Below are 21,303 nucleotides of genomic sequence, written 5' to 3'. Positions count from 1 at the left end.
TCAAGCTAAAGTGTACTGTTAGCTAGTTAGCTAACGTAAGCTGGCTGGCTCCCTAGCTGACGTTATTATTTGTTTGCTTTTCTAGTTTGAGTCTAATGCTAGCTAAATTGTAATCCTTTGCTACTATGGCCTATTTATTGCCTACCTCCTCATGCCTTTTGCACACACTGTATATAGACTTTCTTTTTTTTCTTTCTACTGTGTCATTGGCTTGTTTATTGTTTATTTCATGTTATTCCACGTGTAACTCTGTGTTGTTGTTTGTGTCACACTGCTTTGCTTTATCTTGGCCAGGTCGCAGTTGTAAATGAGAACTTGTTCTCAACTAGCCTACCTGGTTAAAAATATATTGCAGACTCCATCAGGAAGTTGATCCGTGCATGCTTTGAGTCCTGGTAATCCATCTGACCCCGCGACTTTGTGAATGTTGACCTGTTTAAAGGTCTTGCTCACATCGACTACCGAGAGCGTTATTCCCAAATTGTTGCCAGCAGATTGTTAGGCTGTTTTCATAAGACTTTAAAAATAAAGTCAATGGGGTCTGAATACTTTCTGAATCACACAGATTAAGGGAGATGCAGAGTTGGGCTAGTTTTATAGTTATACACTGTCATGGTTCTATTAGCATCCTTTTCTACTGGTGTCTCTTGCTGATGCTTTGCTATACAAGACTGGAACATTACATGAAAGTTGTTAATGTGTTCATGGCTGAGATTGAAATACTGAATTGTGTTTTGTTATTTTGTATAAGGTCAATTATATTTTGTTATTTAGAGAAAATTCAATCAGAGATGTATTTCCTATTTATGTAAAGTTATTTGATATATGAATATTAATTAATTAAACTTTTGATTATTAAAACATGATACATTAAATCATTATCCTGGTTGCTTCCCTTTTCCACTGCATTTCAGATTAATATACTATAGTGATTGCTTTAGAAACCTAGGACAAACTGTTTTATAGGAGGCCACACAATGTCATCAATATGCTAACTGATTATTTCTCGATTATTATTATTATTTTTATTCTTTTAGATCCACATTTGTTATACATGTCAACATCCTCCATCCGTTTACTAAGAACAGGAAGCAAACTGATTTGACGGCTGTTTAGAGCAAGCAAAGGGAGCTTTACTATTTATAGTGGAATTAAAGCGTTTAAAAAAAAAAAAACAATGCCTCTCTATCTCACCTAGTTGTTTTGTTCATGTCAACGTTTTTAAATGTACTGTATGTCAATTGTAAAGTTTTTTTTCCTCCAAGAAATATCTTTGCTATCTGTCAGACCCCCTGGAAGACGAGCTGTCGCCATTTGGAGTTGGCTAATGAGAATCCCAATCAATTCTATAAAATATGAATTTGATAGTGGTTACATTTCTCCAGCCTCACCCTCAGCTGTTTACAAAAAAAAGGTGACACCTTAAATTCGTTGGGTTGACCACTTCGTTGTTGTTGGAATCCCAGATTGCACCTTAGATTAAAGTACAATATTTGTATGATATGAAACAGCTATTAGCTGAGTAAAGAGTCCACAGTCACAAAGGAAGTGTATGTAAGCTGACATGTTTTTAATCGAAGCTCATTTTCACCGTGAAAATCATATTTTATGCAACACAGGAAAATGATGTAAGACTTTGGTCTTGTTTATTCAGCAACCTCTTTGCCCTGTAAGGAAGACAGAAAGAAAATAATGGATGAGTATTAATAATGAACATGTAAAATATATGAATATATGAACAGTTAGAGATAATGTAATGGATGAAGCATTAAAGGCTGAGCTTTGATTTTCAATTTTGAAGTACCATTTTAGTTTGAATTCATCTATTTTGACCCTAACTGAAATGTGCTTCTTAGATCTTAAATACCTTTTAGTGAGTGTAAAAGGTCAGTATTGACCTCTGAGAAAACTATATCATAGGTTGTGTTGATGTGGCCATATTTGAACATGAGTCAGGTTTAGGTTTAGTAGCAGCTCCGTACCTTTCCAGTGTCGCGGGCCTTGGCTCTGAGCTTGTTGACTTGAGACTCAGCGATGTCAGCACGCTCCTCAGCCTCCTCCAGCTCATGCTGAACCTTCCTGAACTTAGACATGTGGCCGTTGGCTTGTTCCTCCTGGGTGCGGAAAAGAGAGGGGGAGCATCAAATCAGCGTTCAAAGTTTGAAGCTTCAGGTAGCAAGTTAATATGATAGGTATTTTAAAGTACTTTTTTATTGACAGATTTTGGAAAACAATGTATATATGGAGATGGATGATCCAGCAGAGAGAATGAGTGGTGAAATGGGGGATCAAACCACTGCCTCCAGGGATGTTCAGTGTCTAAAACAAGTATTCACACCCCCTTGGATAACATCACATTTTATAGTGTTACAAATTCAGATTAAAATGGATTTAAATTTCAGTTATTTTGTTCAATGATCTATGCAAAATACTCTGGAATGTCAATGTGGAACATTTTAAAATAATTTATGAAAAATAAAACACTAATATATCTGGACTAATTTGTATTCACCCCCCTGAGTCAATACACGTTATAAACATCTTTGGCAGCAATTACAGCTGTGAGTCTTTTTGGGTAAGTTTTCTAAGAGTATTTCACACCTGGGTTTTGCAATTTTGAAAAATCTAAATGTGTTTATTCTCAGAAATGCCTTCTGGAACATGTGAACTTTCATGTACCTTAATAGCAAACTTCTATATGCCATCTATAAATACAAATAAATTGTTAAATTACGAACCTAGTTGGTTTAGCCACGGAAAAAGTCAGGAACCTTCCCGCTAGCTATGATTGGCTGAGATTATGGATGGGCTGTACATGCTGAGAGATGAGTTCTGATTGGTCTGCCATGTAGCATGCTTCTGTCTATAACATGAGCTGCTCAGTATGTGTAGATAATCCTTGCTACTGTTGCTTTTTTGAAAGATATAACATTAGCCACGGAGAACTGCAAAAGTGTTGCTACTGCTATCAACAACATTGCTGTCCTGAACCTAGTTGGTTATCTTTAGCTACCTGCAGATTCATACTACAGCATTTCATGCATGGTGGCTAGCAATGACAATCAGTTTGTATTGATAGTAGTATGGGTTGGGATTATGGTTCATTGTTTAGCTAGCTAGCTAGCTACATGTCTAAACAAAAGACTCCACTTCGCCAGAGGATTACATGACCCATCAACATTAACCATGTGTGTCTCGGCGTGATTACGTCCATCTATTGTATTTCATGAATACGTATACATGACGAGACAATAGTGACCCAACCACTTATCTAGATGTGGCTGAATGCTTATAGCATTTCTTTCATATGACCCATCAATTTAGACAAGTGCGTCTGAGTTAGCATCATCTAATAATTATAAAATAATTATAAAATATATTTTATCTGGACACTTTCTATTTTTGATATTGCTATATTGCAAATATGCCAGTAACCATTTCACCCTACCATTTACACCTTCTGTAACCTGTACCTGTGACACATAAACTCTGATTGTATTTGATATAGTGTGTGTTTACCAGAGACGGTAATGTGAAGAACAACATGACCTGCACCAAAGTCAGATTAGGATATAGGCCAAGTACTAGATGAAGTCAGATTAGGGTATAGGCCAAGTACTAGATGAAGTCAGATTAGGGTATATGCCAAGTACTAGATGAAGTCAGATTAGGGTATAGGCCAAGTACTAGATGAAGTCAGATAAGGGTATAGGCCAAGTACTAGATGAAGTCAGATAAGGGTATAGGCCAAGTACTAGATGAAGTCAGATTAGGGTATAGGCCAAGTACCAGATGAAGTCAGATTAGGGTATAGGCCCAGTACTAGATGAAGTCAGATTAGGGTATAGGCCAAGTACTAGATGAAGTCAGATTAGGGTATAGGCCAAGTACTAGATGAAGTCAGATTAGGGTATAGGCCAAGTACCAGATGAAGTCAGATTAGGGTATAGGCCCAGTACTAGATGAAGTCAGATTAGGGTATAGGCCAAGTACTAGATGAAGTCAGATTAGGATATAGACCCCCATATAGACCCACTAGACCCAGTACAGCCAATTAATATTCAACCCCGTCACCTTTAACTTGGTGACACATAGACATAGGAGGCGCTCAGTGATGTGCATCATTTCTTCAGAAATTACTTGCACTATCAATTGAGTCATTGTTTACTGATGCGCAGTAGTAGAACTTAATTCAAATTTGAATGTCTACGAAGGAAATAATGTTTTTGAATGTATGCTTTCAAAGTATTTGACAAAGTATGTGACTCACCGCTTCCTCAGCCTGCCTCTTGTAGGCCTTGACTTTCATCTGCAGCTTATCTACCAGGTCCTGAAGTCTGACAACATTCTTCTTATCCTCCTCAGTCTGTGGGACAAGATCAAATAATCAATGCACCAAAGTGCTATACACAAACCTGTCTGTGTTAGTGTCAAGTTTGGGATGAAGGCACTTTCTGTTACCTGGTAGGTGAGCTCCTTGACTCTGCGCTCATACTTGCGGACTGCCTTGATCGAGTCTGCACCTCTTCTCTGCTCGGCCTCCACCTCATTCTCGAGCTCACGAACCTTTGTGGAAGAAATTAACACACTTATTTGTTTGAGGTGGTGAAATCAGACGTAACAAATCTTAGTACAACAGAGGTATATTCTTCTACCCAGTCAAGGAGGCACAATTGTTGTCTGTTCCTATGTACTTTTACAATTGTAATTGAAGGGATCTGTAATGATACAATTTCATTATCTATGTGGGTTATTGAGAGAAAGTCATTACACAATGATCCTGTGTATTTGCATGGTTAAATACATTTTCGGCAATTAGTCATTCAATCCACCCTAATCCACCCTGCTGTTAACTCACCCTGGACTCCAGTTTCTGGAGCTGCTTCTTGCCTCCCTTCATGGCCAGATTCTCAGCCTCATCCAGACGGTGCTGCAGGTCCTTGACTGTGACCTCCAGGTTCTTCTTCATCCTCTCCAGGTGAGAGCTGGTGTCCTGTTCCTTCTTCAGCTCCTCAGCCATCATGGCCGCCTGGAATGGTAGTTTTTTAAATTTATGCACCAATTGGCACCAATCATAATGTCCTTCTGAGGACTTTGTTGTGGTAAACCAGCTCAGCTATCTAACCATTGGCCCATGGATACAAATGAAGTGAATGTAATTGAATAGATCATAAGGACTCACATCAGTAATAGCCTTCTTGGCCTTCTCCTCTGCATTCCTGGCCTCCTGGACGATGTCTTCGACCTCTCCCTGCACCTGCACCAGGTCAGACTCCAGCTTCTTCTTAGTATTCAGAAGGCTGGTGTTCTGAAGGAGTTATAAAAAAAATGGTCTATCAAGAGAACTTTCAGGTCACAAGGCAGAAATGGTATGCCTGGTTGAGATTCATTCGAAATGGCTTTTGATCCATACCTGGGAGTGCAGCAGTCCAACACGCTCGCTGGCGTCTACCAGCTCAGTCTCAGCCAGTTTACGGCCTCTCTCCGCCTGCTCCAGAGCAACTCTCAGCTCCTCGATTTCAGCCGCCATCAGACCGTTCCTACGCTCCACCATGGCTGCCTGCTCCTTCATATCATCTGCGACGCGGACGGCATCATCAAGGTGCAACAGGGCATCCTGGGGTTCACAATCACATGGGTTCATTAGGATTTGTGGAAGTAGAGGTGATTGGGTCATTGATTTAAATGCTCCTTGGTAAGAATTTCCCAATATCCTTACCTGTCTACAGCATATTAGTAAACGCTATTCAAAATCCTACAGATGCCTACAGATTCACAAACAAATCTCTCCCTAACCTTCAGATTTTTTTGCCTGATATCCCAGTCCCTTTACCTTGAGCTGTCCCTGGACGTTCCTCAGCTGTTTCTGGGCCTCAGCGGCCTGCCTGTTGGCGTGGCTAAGCTGGACCTCCATCTCGTTCAGGTCTCCCTCCATCTTCTTCTTCACCCTCAGGGCATCATTCCTGCTCCTGATCTCAGAATCCAGGGTGCTCTGCATGGAGTCCATCATCCTCTGGCTGTTCCTCTTGATCTGCTCCATCTCCTCGTCCTTCTCAGCCAGCTTCCTGTCCACCTCACCCTTGATCTGGTTCAGCTCCAGCTGCACACGCAGAATCTTGGATTCCTCGTGCTCCAGTGTTCCCTGGACAAAGAGAAGCAGTCAGGCCAATTGTGTTCAATACATTTGGATGTGTATAACACAAGGAATTAAATATATATGACTACAATAAACACCAATACAGGGAGTGTGGGACTGTAGCTGGCGTTGGCTAGTGTACCACTTTAGTTGTATTGTTTGTATATCGTATTTTACATTTGTGTGACTGTCCTTGTCTATCAGTGTTTTGTTATTTGTTGTCTTGTGTTTTTTGTGGACCCCAGGAAGAGTAGCTGATGCTTCTGCATCCAAATAATCCAAATGATCAAATGAACACTGCTTTTCCCATCAAACAGCTGTAGTTTGTACCTCAGCCTCCTCCAGAGCGGTCTGGATCTCAGACTTCTCTGTCTCCACGGTCTTCTTGGCCTTCTCCAACTCATGGATGCTCTTGCTAGTCTCTCCGATCTGCTCAGTCAGGTCAGAGATCTCCTCTGCACACACAAACACAGGAGCAGTTTAGACTTGGGAGATGTTCAGTGGATACCACCAATACACTGAAGTTGACATTGAATCATAATAATTAATTAATTAATCAGAATTTCAAATGGTCTTGCAAATCTAACTGCCACGTCTTCAGCAAAATTAATGCAGTTTACACAGTTTTAAAAACATAACAATACATTCACAGACTGTGTGCCCTCTGACCCCTACTCCACCACTTCCACATATCTACAGTACAACATCCATGTGTACATGTGTGTATAGTGCATATGCTCTTGTGTGTGTGTGTGTGTGTGTGTGTGTATGTGTCTGTGCCTACTTTTGTGTTGCTTCACGGTCCCTGCTGTTCCATAAGGTGTTTTTTTAGTCTGTTTCTTAATCTAATTTTACTGCTGCATCGGTTACTTGATGTGGAATAGAGTTCCATGTACTCATAGCTCTAATTAGTACTGTGGAATAGAGTTCCATGTAGTCATAGCTATATTTAGTACTGTGGAATAGAGTTCCATGTACTCATAGCTCTAATTAGTACTGTGCGCCTTCCATAGTCTGTCGGACTTGGGGACTGTGAAACACGTCTTGTGTGGTATGCATGGGTGTATTCATGTCAATACCTCTCAAAAATACAAGCAGTGATGAAGTTAATCTCTCCTCCACTTTGAGCCAGGAGAGATTGGCATGCATATTATTAATGTTAGCTCTCTGTGTGCATCCAAGGGCCAGCAGTTACTGTAGTAGCTGACGTGTATAGTTTGAGTTTCCGCAAACATAGACACTAGCTTTACTCAAAGCCAGTGGCATGCCGTTAGTAAAGATTGAAAAAAGTAATGGGCCTGGATAGCTGCCTTGGGGAATTCCTAATTCTACCTGGATTATGTTCCATTAAAGAACAGCGTCTGTGTTCTGTTAGACAGGTACCACTTTATCCACAAGAAAGCAGGGGGTATTTAGCCATAACACAAGTTTTGCCAGCAGCAGACAATGATCGATAATGTCAAAAGCTACACTGAAGTCTAACAAAACAGTCCCCACAATCGTTTCATCATCAATTTCTCTCAGCCAATCATCAGTCATTTGTGTATGTGCTGTGCTTGTTGAATGTCCTTCTCTATAAATAAGCATGCTGAAAGTTTGTTGTCAATTTGTTTACAATAAAATAGCATTGTATCTGGTCAGCCACAATTTTTTCAAAAGGTTTACTAAGGGTTGGTAACAGGCTGATTGGTTGACTATTTGAGCCAGTTAAGGGGGCTTAACTTAGGTAGTGGGATGACTTTTGCTTCCCTCCAAGCCCACACTTTGTAGTAGGCTTAAATTGAAGATGTCGAACATTGTCCGCTATTATCCTCAGTAATTTTCCATCCAGATTGTCAGACCCCGGTGGCTTGTCATTGTTGATAGAGAACAAAAAAAACATCACCTCTTCCACACTAACTTTACGGAATTGAAGATTACAGTGCTTGTGTTTCATTATTTGGTCAGATATACCTGGATGTGTAGAGTCAGCATTTGTTGCTGACATGTTACGTCTAAGTTTGCTGATCTAGCTAATGAAAAAATCATTAAAGTAGTTGGCATAAATCTTTGGATTGTTCAAGTCCAAATCATAAAGTAATTATAATACTGTTTTAAAATGGTGTTGATGATTACAGTTCCCTCCATTTTCAAAACACTATTCAAACATGAGCCCAATAGAGATTCTGTCAAATGCTCACGTTGCAGGTTCTTGTTCTCTCTCTTCAGAGTCTCCAGATGATCCAGAGCCTCCTCGTAGGAGTTCTTCATCTTGAAGAGTTCAGTGCTCATTGAGCGAACCTCTTCTGAGCTCCTTCCAGCTCAGCCTGGCCCTCCTCATACTTCTGCTTCCACTCTGCCAGAACCTAGGGAAATTAATGGGATTTTCTTTAGGTCTTGATGAAGAGTTTTGAATCAGAAATATGCTACAATTATTCTGCATTTGATCATATAGCAGACAGAAAATATCACTCTAGGTTGAGAATTATTAATGTTCACCTTGTCAAAGTTCCTCTGCTTCTTGTCGAGGTTGGCAGCCATTGCGTTGGCTCTCTCAACGTCAATCATGAGGTCCTCCACCTCTCCCAGCAGCCTCTGCTTGGTCTTCTCCAGGGAGGCGCACTTGGAGTTGGTTGCCTCAATAGTCTCTTCAGCATCCTGCAGACGCTGGGCCAGCTTCTTCCTGTTGTACAACAGAATGTGTACAAATGTTAAAATACTTAGCGAAATAATAATTTCTTAGAGCCCTCTACGGCCCTCACCATCCACACCGTATATTTGAGTTTTTGCTGTTCTGTGCGACTCACTTGGCCTCCTCCAGCTCTTCTGTGCGCTGGATGGCATCAGTTTCATACTTAGTCCTCCACTGAGCCACCTCACTGTTCGCCTTGGACATGCCGCGCTGCAGCTCTGCCTTGGCCTCCTGCTCCTCCTCAAACTGCTCTCTCAGGAGGTCACAGTCATGGCGGGCAGACTGGACACCGTGGGCCAGTGCATTTTTAGCCTGTGAGAGAGAAAGTGAAAGACAAAGAGAGATAAGAGAGACAGTTAAACAAATTACAGTAAAAGTCTCAGAGGGTGGCGTAGTCACTGTCTATATGAAGATCTAAACTCTGTAGTTAATTTTGAGTTCCTTACCTTGACCTCCTCCTCAATCTGCCTCTTCAGCTCCTCCACCTGCTGAGTGAAGGCCTGTTTGCCTCTGGTCAGCTGAGTCACCAGGGATTCCTTCTCCTCCAGCTGGCGGCCAAACTCACCTGCAGAAACAGAGGAACATCTTGTTAATTGGGTCTCTGTTCTCTCAGATTGAACATTTATTTTAAGGTATCGCAGGACAATGTTAGGAGTGAAACTGTGGAATATACTATCTGGATACATCCCCAATACATGTTATTGTGTTTAACTTGATGATGGTACCATTTTCTGTTAGGAGTCTGGCCCTCTGTCCACCGATGTCGTTGATCTGGCGAACATTCTCCTCATTCTTGGTCTTGATCTCGCTCAGCTGGTCCTCAAGAGTACGGCACATCTTCTCCAGATTGCCCTGTTAGTGAAACATGTTCCATCATTACTTTATATATGAGACTCCTGTCAACTTCAGTTCACTTGAATGGTAATGTCGTTGACCCTCCTCAACACTGCTTGATCAAAACATCACTACTCACCTTAGCCTTGGCGACGGCCTCCATGTTGCTGGAGAGGTCATCAATCTCCATCTTGTACTCACTCTTCTCCTTCTCCAGCTTCTGTTTGACACGCTGCAGGTTGTCGATCTGCTCCCCGAGCTCAGCCACACTGTCAGCCTGTTTCTTGCGCAGAGCGGCGGCTGTGGACTCATGCTGCAGGGTGGACTCTTCAAGATCACGACGCAGCTTCTGGAACTCAGCCTCACGCTTCTTGTTCATCTCAATCTGAACAGAAGTGGCGCCTCCGGCCTCCTCCAGCCTCTCGCTGATCTCCTCAAGTTCCCTGGAGAGATCGGCCCTCTGCTTCTCAACCTTAGCCCTGGCAGCACGCTCAGCCTCAATTTCCTCCTCCAGCTCCTCAATACGGGCCTAGAACAGGGGGCAGGAGCAGGGAGGGATGAAAATTTAATTTTAATTTTTAAAATTTTACCTGACCTTGTCAGCTCGGGGGTTTGAACTTGCAACCTTCCGGTTACTAGTCCAACGCTCTAACCACTAGGCTACGCTGCCGCCCCTACTGCAAAATAATAAGAGTCTGTGTATATTTTTCATAAATGTTAAATTTTAATGTGTTAATGTGTTCATACAAAGCCAGTTTCACAAATATATTAAGTAGATAGTGTCCCTTGCAACCTTCAAGCCACCAGGAAAAATGTGTGATACCAGAATATTTTTTTTAGGAGATGTTTCAGGTGTGTTCTTTCCTGTACTGGAGCTTAGGTTCTGTACTGTACCTGGAGTTCCTTGATCTTCTTCTGTAGCTGAGCTCCCAGAGACTGTTCATCCTCTATTTTACTGAGGAGCTGGGATGTCTCAAACTCCTTCCTAAGAAACACAAAGACAGACATTTTCAAACACATTTTGGGTTCAATAGTGTAAAGATGAATAGTTTAATACTATTAATAGATTAATACTATAAGAGTATTGTACGAATCACATGCAAATGTTAATTCATATTTACAAGAATTAGACAAGAACAACCGTTCATTTGCTCAATATTGCAGGTAAAATTGTAGTAATTTGTTTTTGTTTACTTCTTGATTTTCTCATCAGACTGCTGCTTGTCATTCTCCAGGTCCATTATGGACTCCTGGGCCAGTTTCAGATCTCCCTCCAGCTTTCTCTTGGCTCTCTCAAGGTCCATACGGAGCTTCTTCTCTTGCTCCAGAGAACCCTCAAGCTACAAGATAAAAAAAACACATGTATTGTTCAAATCTAAACAACTAAAGATAATAACATCTTACATACTATCTCAGCCAAAATGTCAAACTCCACTCACGTCGTCCACTTGCTGTTCCAGCTTGGTCTTGGCCTTGGTCAGAGTGTTGACTTTGTCCTCCTCTGCCTGCAGGTCGTCCAGTGTCTGCTGGTGGGCCTCTTGGAGGGCTTTCTTCTCCTTGGTCAGCTTGGCAACACTCTCATCCAAAGACGCCATCTCCTCTGTCAAGTTTTTAACCTGAAAACGGCCACCACATAATTAGCCTTTTGTTACTTCACCAATGTGTATTGCATTCATTTAATTCAGATTAGAAATGTGTCAACAGGTACTGTTCTATAGATTTACCACAAGGTGGCAGTGCCAGTGTACTGAAGTTAGAAACGAGGGGCAGCTGAACATACAATAAACGTGGGGAGTACCACTATTCTACTATTCTGTGTCTTCATGTTTCCGCCACCCACAATACATCTGGAATTCAGTTTCTTTTGAGTTATGTTTTGAGTTGATTATGGTTTGGAAAATTGTTTGGTTAGACTGTCTTTGGTAAGACACAAGACCTTGTTTTCAGTGGCGTGCTTCTCCTTCTCCACTTTGGCCAGGGTGAGCTCCAGGTCATCAATGTCCTTCTTCAGCTCAGAACACTCATCCTCCAGCTTCCTCTTCTTGGCAGTCAACTCAGCATTCATCTCCTCCTCATCCTCCAGCCTCTCAGCCGTCTCTTTGAGTTTGGCCTCCAGCTGGATCTTGCTCTTGATGAGCCCCTCACACCTTTCCTCAGAATCGTTGAGATTCTCTGATTCCTGATTTCAGAACAGGATAAATATTTGCAGACTCACGTTGTTTATCAAAATATAGACTTGATTTAGTCATAGAGGTCAGAGCAAATCAACATTCATGAAATATGTATTTAACATGGGCAATAAAAAAATGGTGCTCGTTTGTGTATTCATGTGTATGAAAATATGACCTTATGAGGATCATTTCTCACTCACAGATGCAACTTGGAGTGCCAGGTCGTTCTTCTCTTGCAGAATGGACACCATCTTCTCCTCCAACTCCTTCTTCTTGGCCAGAGCCTTGGCCAGGTCTGTTTTCATCTTGTCAAAGTTCTCCTTCATGTTGGCCAGCTCCTTCTCCGTCTCAGCGCTCTTCAGCAGGGGCTTGATCTTGAAGTACACCTTCATCCATGGCCAGGTTTTCACATTCATGAATGAACGGATGTTGTACTGGACGGTGAAGATGGCATCTCTGGTCGACAGAGAGGATAGAGTGGCATGGTGAGTGACAAGGCCCAGTGCCGTCAAAAACATGATTGTCCTCTGTTTTATATATATTTCCACACTATGAGTTGGGAATAATACTCTGAAATTGTGAAGATTATGATAATGCCTTTTTAAGTGTAAGCTTTGTTTGAAACGATTGCCTGAAATTGGTAATGTAAACTAGTTAATAGACCAATAAGAAAGAGCTTTACAAACCCCTTTGCCAATAACAGATAGTTTTCAATTTTTCGCCTCCCCACTTTTCACCTCCCCCAGACAGTCATAGATAAATTCTTGCTTGAGAAATTGCTCTTTGCTAAGAAGCTCTTTTTGTTTGTTTTCAATTAACCTCTTTGGGGTAAGTGGCTGCATTTGACATCTGGATGAAAAGCGTGCCCAAAGTAAACTGCCTGTTACTCAGGCCCAGAAGCTAGGATATAGAAAACACTCCAAAGTTTCTAAAACTGTTGAAATAACAGAACTGAACTGATTTGCCAGGCGAAAGCCCGAGGACAAACCATACAGGGAAAATGGGACTCCATTATTCATTTTTATTTTTTTATATTTTTTTAACCTTTATTTAACTAGGCAAGTCAGTTAGGAACAAATTCTTATTTTCAATGACGGACTAGGAACAGTGGGTTAACTGCCTGTTCAGGGGCAGAACGACAGATTTGTACCTTGTCAGCTCGGGGATTTAGAACTTGCGACCTTCCGGTTACTAGTTCAACACTCTAACCACTAGGCTACCCTGCCGCCCCATGAACCTGGTTGCAGTTCCTATGGCGTCCACTAGATTATAAGATGTACTTTCTCATTCTGATCAATTCACAGCATTTATTAAAGTATGTGATCATAATGCATTACATACAGGTGGTTCACAGAAAGTTTTGCTAAAATGTCTACGCTTCCTCACCTCCTCTCCATCATCTTGGTGAACTCTTTTCTCATGAGGAATCCACGGCTGAGAGCCTGGACCATGCCGATCAGCACGGCCAGCTTCTCATCTCTCATCTCCTCCAAGACACCCAGCAGACCGGCTTTGAAGAACACCTGAGACACAGGTCAACATGGCCATTGGAACCAGAGTCAGACGGTGACAGATAGAAAGGGTTGGATCAGAACAGGGGAACAACATCACTAGATTCATTTGAACAATATAAAGATTGCAATTCTTACAAACACACCATGAAATAGCTTGTTTAAAAGTTGTAAGTTATTGCAGAGGTGTAGATGAATAATGTACACAGATACAGATAACTGAAGCCACTCTAACACAATACACATGATAATGAGTTGAGTTTCTATACTTCTCCATCTTTTGAAGAAAGAAAAAAGGATAACCAACTGGTGAGATGTTTTTGTTATGTACCTGACATCGACACACCGGTGCGTCAAACGACTCTAGGGGTTTAAATTATCATTGAAGTTCTTTTTTGTTGTCAGATTTTGCTGGGGGCATTTGACTGACCTTGGTGTGTCCAAACTTGTAATCGTCGTGATTTATATCAATGGACCCAAGCAGCTTCTCAGAAGCCTTCTTGTTGTCCATGAACTGGCCCTCTGGGATGACACTGGCATTCAGTACTTTGTACCTGAATGAGGAGACATTTTTAAAACATGTCAAGTTGTAATATGTTGGTTATATTACATAAAAAGTAAGACTATTCTGATGCTGCGAAAACCCTTGGAGCAGGTGTGTGTGTGTGTGTGTGTGTGTGTGTGTGTGTGTGTGTGTGTGTTTGCATGAGTGTACCTCTGCTTGAAGTCAGCATAGATGATTCTGCTGGGGAAGCCCTTTCTGCAGATCCTGATACCCTCCAGAACACCATTACACCTGAGCTGGTGGATAACCAGGAAGTTCTCCATCAGACCTGGTAAAACAAACCATGTCTCTTTAATACTTATTAACAGATTAAAGAATTGGTAAGGTTACTGATACTGTATTGATAAAATGTAATATTCAAGTCAATATTTATTGTACCTGGAGTCTTTGACTCGTTGGGGATCAGGCAGCGTACAAAGTGAGGATGAGTGCTCCTCAAGTTGGTCATCAGCTTTTGTAAGTTCTCCTGGAAGAGGGTTACAAACCATGTTTCTCAGAAATCATTTATGTTAATCAATGCTCCTTTTGGAGGACTGAATATACACATTTCAAAAGCTCACCCTGAACTGGGACGACACAGTCTGCATGGAACCACCCTTCTTCTTGCCTCCTTTCTTGGTCGTATCTGTTCACATATTAGTAAGTAGAAGATCATTAGAAATAAGAGAATCAAATGCTGCCAATGAGATTGTGAAAAAACTATTGACTTTAAAAACAATGTGGGTCTGAATTGTAACAAGTGCATTTGATGTGATGCTAGTCTTACCCTCAGGTGGGGCAGCAGGATACAGGGTCGCCATGAGTTTGACTGAGGACTTCCCGTACATAAGAAGAACTGATTCGTTCAGGGGGTCCTTGTTCTTCTCAGCCAGCCAGTGATGTTGTAGTCCACAACGCCGGCATAGTGCACCAGGGAGAAGTGGGCCTCTGCCTTGCCTTTGGCAGGCTTGGGCTTCTCATATGCCTTGGTTTTGCCAAGATGCTGATCGTTCAGCTTGTTCTTGAAGGTAGTGTCTGAAGCCTTGGGGAACATGCACTCCTCTTCAAGGATGGAGAAGATGCCCAATGGCTTTACAAAAAGAGATGTTTATCAAATTAGTGATTTTACATTTAGGATCACATTTATTTCTTTAGTAAACATCATTTTATAGGATTATATTCATTTAGGGAGACATCATAGGAAACATATTGAGTTCTCAACAGTCAGAACATTTTTACCATTGTGATAATATCTCTCAATGCGCTCCCTATGAGCTTTGATGTTGCATCCCAATATAATCCTTACAGACAATTTACCTTCTCAATAAGCTCAATGCAGGCAGCCAAGTCCATGCCGAAGTCAATGAAGGCCCAGACGATTCCCTCCTTCTTGTACTCCTCTTGTTCCAAGACGAACATGGTGTGGTTGAAAAACTGTTGCAGTTTCTCATTGGTGAAGTTGATGCACAGCTGCTCCATGCTGTTGTACTGTTGATGGAATTTCAGAAGGGATCATTTCATGATACAAGGCTGTAATCCTTCTCAATCACAACTAAATGTCTTGTTCTGGACTCAAACTCACATCAAAGATCTCAAATCCGGCAATATCGAGCACACCGATATAGAACTGCCTTGGATTCTTGGTGTCCAACATCTCGTTGATACGGATGACCATCCACAAGAACATCCTCTCATAGATGGACTTGGCCAAAGCCATGACTGCATTATAAACCTTCAATGATAATACCTCAAATTAATACATGAGACAACATGATTATTTTTTTAAAAGAAAATGCAATTGTCCCCAAAATAATTCAGGTGGTCAGAAAATATTTGATGCTGTGTATTTAACCGCTTTACCTGAGGCACAGTCTGTCCCTTGGTCACGTACTCGTTGCCGACCTTCACTCTGGGGTAGCACAGACATTTCAGCAACTCAGCTGAGTTCAGGCCCAGCAGGTAGCCGATTTTATCAGCCACTGGAGAGAGAACCAACAACAACAGATCGCTTGTTTCTGATGTCACACTGACAATATAGTTTGGTCAACTCTTTTGATTTTAACCCACGTATATTATTTAAAATATTTTATGGGGTTTTGAGTTTGTATCTCCTGCCTGACTTTCATATGGCACTGTCTGTCTTACGTGCTTGGGACTGGGAAAGGGACTAATGCTTCCCATATATTACGTCTTATGAGTGGGACTCACCCTCAGTGCCGTCTGGCTCTGCCTGCTCCTCACGCTGCTTCTGCTTGAATTTCAAGTTGCCATGGTGCATTACAGCTCCTGTCAGCTTGTAGATGGCCATTTTCTCATCGTTAGAGAAGCCCAGGATTGTAATTGCATCCTGGTATTAAAGAGGAAGTACAGCAGTGAAGAATTGAACGGTAGTTTGCTCAGTTACAGTACACTACCGTTCTGTGTTCAGTCCAGAACAAATGGGATGGTTAGAATGAACTGGCTTCTCAGTTCCACATGATTACTTTTGGCCAACACACTAGTATATGAATATGACAGCACAATATGAGTTTTATCAATGCATTCAGTGTGTATTGTGGTCCTACCCATTCCATATCTAGAGTTTGGTTCACACTTTGTATCACTCACATCGGTGGCATCCAGCTCGACCTTGTCGTCAATGCTGGCCACACTGATCTGACCCTGGCTGATCATGGGGAAGTCGTAAGGGTTGGTGGTGATGAGTGTCATTTCTGTGGACAACAGAGAATGGCTTGTCAGTTACATCACTGAGAATTCTGCTGTCCTACCTTTACAGTATCTCTCCCTCCTTTACTCAATAGATGGACTCAAGGATACATGTAGTATATAATGCATAGCATCAAAAGAGGGGGACTGAGGCTCCTGGACTTGTGTATCACAGTGCATTAGTTGATCTTTCCCATGAAAGACCTTGAAAGACCTGACTCATGTTTAGATGCCTTGTTACCTTGGAAGTACTCATTATAATAATATTAACAGTGTGGACTAGGAAACATTTCAATAAGTTCCACAGATGGTGGTGTAAATAACTTCACCATAACCTGTACTTTGCCTTACCAACTAGCTCAGGTTTGTGGTTGGTCATCATCTGGTAGAAGATATGGTAGCCTCTCTCAGCGGGCAGCTGGAAGGCCACTCTGGACTTCTCTAGCAGGTCTGAGAGAGAGAGAGAGAGAGAGAGAGAGAGAGAGAGAGAGAGAGAGAGAGAGAGAGAGAGAGAGAGAGAGAGAGAGAGAGAGATACAATGATATATAGATATAGATATAGATATATAAATATAACGATATAACGATATAGATATATAGATATATACGATATAACGATCTAGATATATAGATATAACGATATAAGATATATAAATATATATAGATATAACGATATAACGATCTAGATATATAAATATAACGATATAACGATCTAGATATATAGATATAACGATATAGATATTACGTCTGATGATATGATCTCCCCAAAATGTTGTGTTTGAATTTAAAGAGATTCTCTGGTACTTGTGTATACTTCATAGCCAGTAGTTCATAGTTCATAGTTCATAGTTCTGGAACTCTCACGAGTCAAAAGTGGTCCCTGACAATTACGTACTACCTCACATTGGTGCAGATATGAGGCACCAAGTCATTGCTCTGTCTTTTGCTCTGTTGTGAGTGCAACTTGCTAGCTGTCAGCTAAAGCTCATTGGCTGAAACTTGAATTACTAAGGGGGCTGACCCACATGGGGGAACATTTTGAGAAAATGGCGCCACATAACTTCCAGAAAACAGTTCCTGGCTAATTAAGGTAAGAGAGATTGTGCATGTATGAACTACATATTGACACATCTAGACCAAAGCGGGAGGTTGAAAAAATGCTTGCTAGTCTTCAAAGTTCCACAGCATGTCATTAAGGAAAGCATTGAGAAAAAGGAAACCAACTCACAGGTCTCAATGTCAGCTTTAGCCAGTTTTCCTCCTTGGAAGTGAATCCTGATGAATTTACCCTGTAGTTGAGCATGGCGGAAAGAAATAGGTTAACTAAATAAAATAAAATAAATCTAACATTTTACTTTGATAGACCACTTGAAATGTTACAGTTTGTTGGACAGCTGATGATAAAACTATAGTGAACTACTGAAATTTTTCCACCCAATATAAGGTCACTTCCACAGTATGCCCTTCATACTTACAAAGCGGGACGAGTTGTCGTTCCTCACTGTCTTGGCATTACCATAAGACTCCAGCAGAGGGTTAGCTGCAATGATCTGATCCTCAAGAGACCCCTGATTGAGACAAACACAAGTTTCTCAGAAACTAGCAAACATTTTTCTTAAAACAGTATTCACCGCTTGAAAAACAAAGTTTATACAGCACACCAAAATGAAATAAGTTATGAAAGCACAACCGACCTGCATTTTGGTGGGGTCTACTTCCTTCTTGACACCAGAAACAGCAATGGTGGCGAAGTACTGGATGACACGCTTGGTGTTGACAGTCTTTCCTGCACCGGATTCTCCGCTGGTTTATGTGACAGACGGGTTTGAGTGTCAGATTGGTTTTTGCTAATCTGCATTGACAAATACACTGTTCACCTATTTTCTAACAAAACTAAATTATTAACAAAATATTTCCACTCATTGGCTCATTATAACGCACAACCTAATCCATTTATAATGTAATGTAATAACTGAACAGAAATATAAACGCGCCATGGAACAATTTCAATGAGTTACAGTTCATGTAAGAAATCAGTCAATTGAAATAGATGAATTAGACCCTAATCTATGGATTTCACATGACCGGGCAGGGGCACAGCCATGGATGGGCCTTGGAGGGCATAGGCCCACCCACTTGGGAGGCAGGTCCACCCACTGGGGAGCCAGGCCAAGCTAATCAAAATGAGTTTTTCCCCACAAAAGGACTTTTGTACAGACAGAAACACTCCTCAGGCTCATCAGCTGTGACTGGTCTCAGAAGATGCCGCTAGTGAAGAAGCCGGATGTGGAGGTCCTGGGCTGGTGTGGCTACGTGCTACACGTGGTCTGTGCTTGTGAAACTGGCTGGACGTACTGCCAAGTTCTCTAAAACAATGTTGGATACTTATGGTAGAGAAATGAACATTCAATTATCAAAACATCTGTGGCAATGTGACAAAACGGCACATTCTTTATTGTCCCCAGCGCAAGGTGCACCTATGTAACGATCGTGTTGTTTAATCAGCTTCTTAATATGCCAATATGGTCCCATTCTTAATATTAGACCAACACTTTACATGTTGCATTTATATTTTTGTTCAGAATATTTTCATCACACCCAAGTCACACAACATATCAGAATAGAAACACTTAATCAAGTGAAATGATAGAAAACAACTTACGTAATCAGGACGGACTGGTTCTCCTTATCTGGAACCAAAAAACATGTTGCTTATTATAATCAATCAACATTTGGAGTACATCATTATATTCATAAGCATCATCATGAATTTCATTTTGGAATATTTTCCATTCAAGGCTAGTGAAATGAGAGATTCCCAGCAAACTGTTCTAACTTAGACTAGAAGACAGTAGATTCCATCCATGCATCCATCCATCCATCCATTTCTCCATGAGAGCTCGTACCAATCATCATGAACTGGAAGGCGTTGTCAGAGACAGAGAAGATATGGGGTGGAGCCTCCATCCTCTTCTTCCCTCTGTAGGCGTTGACAACCTCTTCGTCGTACACGGGGAGCCACTTGTAGGGGTTCACCGTGGCACAGAAGAGCCCAGAGTAGGTCTGGATGAAAGGGATTTCAATTAGGAGATTAGCAAAGTTAGATTGACTTTTACCTGGATTTATGTGAGGATGTGGGTGTACTATGGTATACTAATGTGGCTCTACTGTATTGGTATGTTTTGGTTTCTACTATTCACTTGAGTGTAGTACTTTACGTGTGTATTTCTCATGTTCATGCATGTAGGAATTTCTTATGTTCATTTACAGTATGTGTGTATGTTTATGCAGGTTTCTTACATAGATCATCCATGCTGCATAACGCTCTTTGAGGTTATACAACACAGAGGCTTCATTCAGGTAGGTCATCATGGCCATGTCCTCAATCTTGTCGTACTTAGGGGGGTTCATCTGGTAGATGTCTGCTTCTTTGAACTCTTTGTCCTGAAACAGTCAGAAATCTAGATTTCACACGGATCGAACTGGTCATGAATGTTTTTTGCTGATTAAATACAAGATAAATCTTTTTTTTTAAATGCCACATTTAATCCAACTACTTTGTTATCACCCACTGACAAATACATGTGATTCTTGAATTGTCATTATCAATAATTCAATGCCAATTTTAAACAGCATCTATAAAAGTGTTTTATTTGAGGCTTATTTTCTGCTTTAAAAAAAAGAACAAAGAAATGATTCTTAATCTTTTTTGTTACTGATTTCATATTGGCTTTGGGAATGTTTTTGATAATGTTTTAACTTCAATACTTTTCAGATAAGACTTACCATTGTAGTGCCGTCAGGATTTTTGACTTTGACAGTACACTTTCCCTCTGTCCTGCCAGTGATCAAACCCTTAAGGTACAGCTCCTTGACATCTGTCACATAGCAGGCGTTCTTTGAATCAAACGGTGCGGCTTGTGCCTCAATCCTCTCCCTCTCGGGTTTACGAAGGTACAAGGCAGCCTTGCCGTAGATTTTCATCTCCGCGTCCGTACTCATGTTGACGGTTCACTAGGAAAGAGATGAAACAAGAAACATGATTGACTCTGTGGTGCTTCCTCCACAGTCAACAGCGTGAGCGGTACTGTATCTCACACAGAATATTTTTACACAGAATATTGTTTCACCTTCTTTTTCCCCTCCTACAGATGTATTCGTACGTCTTGGAGGATCCTGTGAAACATCAGGCTGTTGTGAATAAGCTTAGGTCTGAAGCTTTATCATTTAGCCCGCGAAGGACAAGAAACATTTTGAATGGCATAATTCAACTCCATCATTACAGCCATGTCCAATTCAACTACAGATGCAACCATACACTTTCATTTTCCTAGTTTCCTAGTGCAATTCACTTTACATTCTCTCAAGAATTCTAAAAAATAGCCCTGAAAACCCAGTTACATTCTAGACCACCCCCTCATTTTACAAAAAGGGTGCAGTAATACCAAATTTGACTGTGAATGAAAGTTACACTTTACAATGAAAGTTACACCTTACAATTGAAGTAAAACACATTTAACTAAAACCTTTTAAATCAATGCCACTTGATTGCGTATTGTAAAATCTTACAAAAGACAAAAAAACGCTGAATTCAAACAATGCAGTTAGCTACTGCCTTAGATGCTGAGTGAAAATAGACTGTATGTACACACTAAGGAAGTGGAGAAAGTCTTACCACAGAGGAAGAAGGTATCGACCTGACTTATGAATGCTGGGGCCTCAGCCTCCTTA

The 21,303-nt window shown here is 41.1% G+C and overlaps 1 pseudogene; it reads right to left on the bottom strand.

Annotated features, from left to right (window-relative positions):
* Window positions 1–1,549: 1,549 nt before the first annotated feature.
* Window positions 1,550–21,303, bottom strand: LOC115121043 (myosin heavy chain, fast skeletal muscle-like; annotated as a pseudogene).

This window comes from Oncorhynchus nerka, linkage group LG20 (genome assembly GCF_034236695.1).
Source record: "Oncorhynchus nerka isolate Pitt River linkage group LG20, Oner_Uvic_2.0, whole genome shotgun sequence".
In the NCBI taxonomy this organism is placed as follows: domain Eukaryota; kingdom Metazoa; phylum Chordata; class Actinopteri; order Salmoniformes; family Salmonidae; genus Oncorhynchus; species Oncorhynchus nerka.
Note: the sequence above shows the minus strand (reverse complement) of the source record. Positions and strands in the feature narration are given on the sequence as shown.